Below are 7187 nucleotides of genomic sequence, written 5' to 3' on the forward strand. Positions count from 1 at the left end.
TCATTGAAAAGTTTACTGTTAAGGAAAGAATACTAGCACTCACTAAACACCATGATATCTCTATAGTTAAATTGTTGTTTATTATTTCAAAGTAAGGCATACTTTTAGGTTTTATTATAATATTAGGTCTTCATCTTTTATTCTGATTGCTAAAATTGCAAATCAGTCTCCTAAAGCAACACTTACTTATACTGTACATTCTTTCTGTAATCAAATTTGCAAAAGTAATATTCTTTAAAATGAAAATATCATTTTATCATACTGTCCTCAAAAGTGTATAATGATGACTGATTGCTTATTGGATTAGTGTGTGTGTGTGTGTGTGTGTGTGTGTGCACTAAGAACACTTAACAGGAGATCTAGCTATTAACAAATACTTACATGCCCAGCACAGATTTTCTTCTAAAACTTTATAGTTTCATGTCTAGTATAAAATAGAGGTTCAATTTCATTCTTTTGCATATGGATAACCAGTTCTCTCAACCTCATTTGTTGAAGAGACTACTTTTTCACCAGAGTATATTATTTTTCTTTTTAAAGAATTATTTATTTATTTGAGAGAGAGCGAGCATGCGTGCATATGCATGTGAGCCGGAGAGGGGTAGAGTGAGAGGAAGGGAATCTTGAGCAGTTCCTGTGCTAAGCACAAAGAAACCCATGTAGGGCTCAATTTCATGACCCCATGACCATGACCTTAGCCAAAACTAAGAGTTGAAGAACACTTAACTGACTGAGCCACCTAGGAGTCCCTCCTCAGAGTGTATTCTTGACTTCCTTGTCAAAGAAGAGTTGGCCACATATATATGGGTCTATTTCTGGACTTTCTATTCTGTTTTATTGCTCTATACCTCTGTTTTTATTCCATTAACATATTGTTTTAATTACTCTAAATTTGTAATGTATTTGTTTCAGGAGTATGATGTCTCCTTCTTTGTTCTTCTTAAGATTTCCTTGGCTATTCAGTAGATTGGTTTTTGCTCTTTTTATAAAAAAAAAATTAGGATTTTGATAGAGATGGCCTTGAATCAGAAGATTACTCTGAGTAGAATGGACTTTCACTACTATAAATTCTTCCAATGCATGAACATAGGATTTCATTCCATTTACTTATGTCTATTTAAATCTCTTTCAGCTGCATTTTGAAGTTTTCATATACAAGTCTTTCACTTCCTTGGTTAAATTTATTCTGAACCACTTTATTCTTTTTGATGCTATTATAAATGCTTAAATTTATTTTAAAATTCTTTATAGGATAATTTGTTGTTACAAATAATTTTTATATATTGATTTTGTATCATGCAATTTTATTAAATGCAAACCCTGCAACCAAAAAACCCAAGACCAGATGCCTTCACTAGAAAATTCTACCAATAATTTAAAGAATAAACATTTATCCTTCTCAACACTTGAAAAAAGTTGAAGAGAGTGCTTACCTCAGCAACACATACATTAAAAATTGGAATAATACAGAGAAGATTAGCATGACCCCTGCATAAGAATGACACACAAATTCATGAAGCATTTTATATTTTTGAGTAATAGCTGGGTCGCCACTCTTAAAGATAGCAGGGTGACTAGAGAGGTAACCAAAAAAATGGCAGTTTGCACAACAGGAGACATATCTGTTCATGCTGATTTTCTAGGGTGTTGGACTTCTCCAAAAGCAAGGGGCTTGGTAGGCACCATTTTCCTTCCCTACTGTCCAGCATATACACTGAGCCACCTTCAAGAGGCAAGGATGCACAGACATTTGCTGCCTGACCCATTGGCAGTGCACCATACTGAGTTCTCCTGAAGACAGGCCCACTCCAAATCTGCTGGCATTGCCCTGGGCTCAGGGAAAATTTTATTAAAGCCATATGTGTGTCCTGGTCAGTCACTGAATGCACAGCCACCAAAGCGAGATTCCAGGCTATGCCAGAGACTTGCTCCTAGTAGCTGATAGGTGGTCTGTCCATCCACCAAGTACACAGCTGCCACTGTGCACCCATTCCTGCCACCATACTGGGCTCAGCTATCATGTTGTAACCAACTGTGGGCACCAGCCACACTCTAGTTCCAGCCCCACCTAGTCATGGTCACTACTTTCAAGACCAGAGGACACAGATGATTTTCTTAACACAGAGAAACAGATATAGAGAGGCAAACAAAATAAGGAGACAGAGAAATTCATCCCAAATGAAATAATAAGAAAAGGCCATAGCCAGAGATTTAAGTGAAACAGATATGAGTAACATGCCTGATAGAGAATTTAAAGCAATGATCATAAGGATACTCACCAGACTTGAAAAAAGTGGAAAATATGAGTAAGACCCTTAACATAGGTATAAGGAATAACATAGCTGAAATAAAGAGCTCAGTAAATGAAATGATGGAATAAATAGCTGCATGGAAGGAGCAGAGGAACAAATTAGTGACCGAGAAGACAGAGTCATGGAAAATAATCAGGCTGAACAAAAGAGATCAAAAGAATTACACATGACAAGAATAGACTTAGGGAATGCAGTGACTCCATCAATCTTAACAACATTTATATTATAGAAGTCCTAGAAAAATAAGAGAAAGGAAAGGGGGCAGAGAGTTTGAAGAAATAATAACAAAACTTCCCTAATCTGGGGAAGGAAAAAGATATCCAGATCCAGGAGGCACAGAGAACTCCTATCAAAATCAACAAAAGCAGACCCATGCCAAGACATATTGTAACTAAATTTGCAAGATACAGAAAAGTAGCAAGACAAGAAAAGTCATTAACTTACAAGGAAAAACCCATAAGGCCAGTAGGAGAGTTTTCAACAGAAATTTTGCAAGCCAGAAGAGAGTGGCATGATATATTTAAAGTGCTGAATGGGAAAAGTCTGCAGCCAAGAAAACTGTATCCAGAAAGGCTATCATTTGGAATAGAAGGAGAGATAGAGTTTCCCAGACAAACAAAACTACAGGAGTTCATGACCAGTAAACCAGCCCTGCAAGAAATATTAAAAGGGTCTCTCTGTATAGAAAAGGGAGACCAAAAGTGACAGTATAAAGGTAGGAACTACAAAAGCAGTGGAAATAAATATTTCTTTTTTTTTGAAAATAAATATTTCTATAAAAAAATAAGTCAAGGAACTAAACAAAAAAGGAAATTAAATATAGTCACATATACCTAAAACATGGAGAAGAGGAAAGAATAGGTTCAAACATAATCAACCATCAACTTAATATAGACTACTATATGCAGAAAAGGTTATATCTAAATTCAAGAAGATAAAAGTCATACCATGCATCATCTCTGACCACAATGCTATGAAACTAGAAGTCAACCACAAGAAAAAATCTGGAAAGACCACAAATACATAGAGATTCAAAAACATGCTACTAAGGGGTGCCTGGGTGGCTCAGTCAGTTAAGTGTCCAACTCATGATTTCAGCTCCAGTCATGATCTCAGGGTCATGAGAGCCCTACATTGGTCTCTGTACTCAATGGGGAGTCTGCTTGAGAAATTCTCTCCCTCCCCCTGCTCACATGCTCTCTCTCTAAAATTAATTAACAAATTAATCTTGAAAAAAAAAAAAAAACCCAAACGTGCTACTAAGCAATGAATGGGTTAACCAGGATGTATGAAATAAAAAAGTGCATGGAACAAGATGTAAATGAAAATACAGTGGCCCAAGACCTCTGGGATGTAGCAAAAGCAGTTTTAAAAGAAAACATTACAGCGATACAGGCATATCTCAAGAAGCCAGTAAGTCTCAAGTAAACAATCTAACTTTGCACCAGGAGAAGCTAGAAAAAGAATAAAAAACAAAACCTAAAACCAGTAGAAGAAAATAAATAATAATGATTAGAGCAGAAATAAATGATATAGGAACTAAAAATAGATCAATGAAACCAGGAGTTGGTTCTTTGAAACAATCGATAAAATTGACAAACCTGTAGCCAAACTTAACAAGAAAAAAAGAGAGGACCTAAATAAATAAAATCGCAAATCAGAGAGGAAAACAACCAACACCACAGAAATATAAACAATCATGAGATTATTATGAAAAACTATATGCAAAGAAATGAGACAATCTAGAAGAAATGGATAAACTACCATAGATATATGGTTATATAAACATAAAGTCATAAACATAAAAACTACCAATAATGAAGCAGGAAGAAATAGAAATTTTTAACAAACTAATAACAAAGAAGCAAAGAAATTGAGTTGGCCGAGTTCAAAAAGGGTGTTTCCTGTGTTCTCCTCTAGGATTTTGATGGAATCTTGTCTCACGTTTAGATCTTTCATCCATTTTGAGTTTATCTTTGTGTATGGTGAAAGAGAGTGGTCTAGTTTCATTCTTCTGCATGTGGATGTCCAATTTTCCCAGCACCATTTATTGAAGAGACTGTCTTTCTTCCAGTGGATAGTCTTTCCTCCTTTATCAAATATTAGTTGACCATAAAGTTGAAGGTCCACTTCTGGGTTCTCTATTCTGTTCCATTGATCTATGTGTCTATTTTTGTGCCAGTACCTTCTTCCAAGATACATCCACGAAGGCAAAAGAAACAAAAGAAAAAATGAACTATTGGGACTTCATCAAGATAAGAAGCTTTGGCACAGCAAAGGATACAGTCAACAAAACTAAAAGACAACCTACAGAATGGGAGAAGATGTTTGCAAATGATGTATCTGATAAAGGGCTAGTTTCCAAGATCTATGAAGAACTTATTAAACTCAACACCAAAGAAACAAACAATCCAATCATGAAATGGGCAAAAGACATGAGGAGAAATCTCACAGAGGAATACATAGACATGGCCAACACGCACATAAGAAAATGCTCTGCATCACTTGCCATCAGGGAAATACAAATCAAAACCACAATGAGATACCACCTCACACCAGTGAGAATGGGGAAAATTAACAAGGCAGGAAACAACAAATGTTGGAGAGGATGCGGAGAAAAGGGACCCCTCTTACACTGTTGGTGGGAATGTGAACTGGTGCAGCCACTCTGGAAAACTGTGTGGAGGTTCCTCAAACAGTTAAAAATAGACCTGCCCTACGACCCAGCAATTGTACTGCTGGGGATTTACCCCAAAGATACAGATGCAATGAAACGCCGGGACACCTGCACCCTGATATTTATAGCAGCAATGTCCACAATAGCCAAACTGTGGAAGGAGCCTCGGTGCCCATCGAAAGATGAATGGATAAAGAAGATGTGGTTTATGTATACAATGGAATATTACTCAGCCATTAGAAATGACAAATACCCACCATTTGCTTCAACGTGGATGGAACTGGAGGGTATTATGCTGAGTGAAATAAGTCAATCGGAAAAGGACAAATATTATATGTTCTCATTCATTTGGCAAATATAAATAATAGTGAAAGGGAATAGAAGGGAAGGGAGAAGAAATGGGTAGGAAATATCAGAAAGGGAGACAGAACATAAAGACTCCTAACTCTGGGAAACGAACTAGGAGTGGTGGAAGGGGAGGAGGGCGGGGGGTGGGGGTGAATGGGTGATGGGCACTGAGGGGGGCACTTGACGGATGAGCACTGGGTGTTATTCTGTATGTTGGTAAATTGAACACCAATAAAAAATAAATGTATTATTAAAAAAAAGAAATTGAGTTGGTATATTAAAAGCTCTCAACAAACAAAAGTCCAAGACAAATTCTTCATTTAAAGAAGAATTAATACCTATTCTTTTGAAACTATTAAAAAAATAAAAAGAAAAGAAAAATTCCAAATTCACCCTATAAGACCAGTATTCTCTGATATCATATCCAGATAAGATACCACTGAAAAAGAAAACTACAGGCTAATATCCCTGATGAACATAGATGCAAAAATTCTCAACAAAATACTAGCAAATTGAATTCAATACATTAAAAAAATCATTCACCATGATCAAGTGGGATTTATTCCTGGGATGCAAGCGTGGTTCAATATTCACAAATCAATCAGTGTGATACATCCTATCAATAAGAGAAAGTATAAGAAACATATAATCATTTCAATAACTGTAGGAAATCATTTAATAAAGTACAACATCCATTAGTGATAAAAACCCTCAACAAAGAAGGTTTAGAGGGACTATATCTCAATGTAATAAAGGCCATCTATAAAAAACCCTTAGCTAACCTCATCCTTAATGGGGAAAAATTGAGAGCTTTCCCCTAAATTCAGGAACAAGATAAGAATGTCCATTATTACCACTTTTAACATAGTACTGGAAGTCATAGCCACAGCAATCAGGCAACAAAAAGAAATAAAAGGCATCCAAATCGGTAAGGAAGTAGTAACTTTCACTATTTGCAGATGATATACTACTCTATATAGAAAATATGAAAGACTCCACCAGAAAATTGCTAGAATTGATAAATGAATTCAGTAGTCTTAGTACATAAAATCAATGTACAGAAATCTGTTGCATTTCTACATACTAATAATGAAGCAGCAAAAAGAGAAGTTAATAAAATAATGCCATTTACACTTGCACCAAAAATAAGATATCTAGGAATAAACCTAATAAAATTGAAAGACCTATACTCTGAAAAGTATAAAACATTGATGAAAGTGAATGAAGATTATATAAAAAAAAAAAAAAAGGGAAAACATTCCATGCTCAAGGATTGGAAGAACAAATATTGTTAAAAGGTCAATATATGGATGTAGCCCAAATGTCTATCAATCTATCAATTGATGAATGGATAAAGAAGATGTGGGACATGTCAGAGAAAGACAAATATATGGTTTCACTCAAATGTGGAATTTAAGAAATAAAGAGAAAAAAAGAGAGAGAGGTGGAGGAATGAGTTAAACAGTTGAAGGAGATTAAGGAGAGTACTGGTCATGATGAGCACTGCGTTGTGGATGGAAGTGTTGAGTCACTATATTGTATCCCTGAAACTAATATAACACTGTATATTAGCTAATTGGATTTTAAATTAAAACTAAAAAAAAATTCAAGAGAGAATATCTCCAAACTCATTTTTATAGGTTAACATTACTCTGACATTAAAGCCAAAGATATACAAGAAAAAAATATAGACCAATATCTCTGATGAATATAGATACAAAAATCTTCAATAATATATGTGAGTACTAAATTCAATACCATATTAAAATGATAATATACCATAAGTAACTTGGATTCATTCCCTAGGATACAAGGATGATTCAACAACATATGTATGTCTATTAATTTGA

General features: G+C 35.1%; 1 non-coding gene across 1 annotated transcript; it reads left to right on the forward strand.

The window, feature by feature from the left end:
* The first annotated feature begins 1425 nt into the window (after nt 1-1425).
* Nucleotides 1426-1533, forward strand: LOC119874117. Its single transcript, XR_005367328.1, has one exon. It is a non-coding gene; the product is annotated as a U6 spliceosomal RNA (small nuclear RNA).
* The last annotated feature ends 5654 nt before the right edge of the window (nt 1534-7187 follow it).

Source organism: Canis lupus, chromosome 11, assembly GCF_011100685.1.
Source record: "Canis lupus familiaris isolate Mischka breed German Shepherd chromosome 11, alternate assembly UU_Cfam_GSD_1.0, whole genome shotgun sequence".
In the NCBI taxonomy this organism is placed as follows: domain Eukaryota; kingdom Metazoa; phylum Chordata; class Mammalia; order Carnivora; family Canidae; genus Canis; species Canis lupus.